The sequence below is a fragment of the Vicia villosa genome, linkage group LG1 (genome assembly GCF_029867415.1).
Source record: "Vicia villosa cultivar HV-30 ecotype Madison, WI linkage group LG1, Vvil1.0, whole genome shotgun sequence".
NCBI classification, from domain to species: domain Eukaryota; kingdom Viridiplantae; phylum Streptophyta; class Magnoliopsida; order Fabales; family Fabaceae; genus Vicia; species Vicia villosa.
This window is the reverse complement of record NC_081180.1, coordinates 9,969,571-9,970,164: the sequence shown is the minus strand read 5'-3', so window position 1 is coordinate 9,970,164 and position 594 is coordinate 9,969,571. Positions and strand designations below refer to the sequence as shown.

At 45.1% G+C, this 594-nt stretch overlaps 1 non-coding gene across 1 annotated transcript; it reads left to right on the top strand.

Annotated features, from left to right (window-relative positions):
• The first annotated feature begins 247 nt into the window (after positions 1-247).
• LOC131645346 (small nucleolar RNA R71) lies at positions 248-354 on the top strand. Its single transcript, XR_009296975.1, has one exon. It is a non-coding gene; the product is annotated as a small nucleolar RNA R71 (small nucleolar RNA).
• The last annotated feature ends 240 nt before the right edge of the window (positions 355-594 follow it).

The following is a 594-nucleotide window of genomic DNA, read 5'->3' as shown; positions in this document are numbered from 1 at the left end:
AGCGTCTACTTTAGCGTTAACGCGGTCTATACCACTTATTTCGTACATTCCTCCTTTGGTTTGGGCTTTCTCTAGAGCGGCTCGTTCTCCTCCCCATTGGTAATGGTTTTGTGCCATGTTCTCTATGAGTTTGTATGCTTCATCATGGGGTTTGTCCATTAATGCTCCGCCAGCAGCGGCATCTATAGTCATTTTAGTGTTATATAAGAGACCACCATAGAAAGTATGGATGATCAGCCATGGTTCGAGTCCATGATGAGGGCATATTCTAAGCATGTCCTTGTAACGTTCCCAAGCTTCGAAGAGCGATTCGTTATCTTTCTGGGTAAATCCGTTGATTTGACCTCTAAGCATAGCAGTTTTGCTAGGCGGAAAGTATCTCGCTAAGAATACTCTCTTCAATTCATCCCACGTAGTTATGGAATTGGAAGGCAGGGATTGAAGCCACGCTCTCGCTCTATCTCTCAAGGAGAAAGGGAAAAGGCGTAATCGAATAGCTTCGGAACTAACGTTGTTGGCTTTGATAGTGTCGGCGTATTGCACGAACACGGATAAATGGGTGGGGTCGTCTACAGGGCTTCCAGAGAATTGATT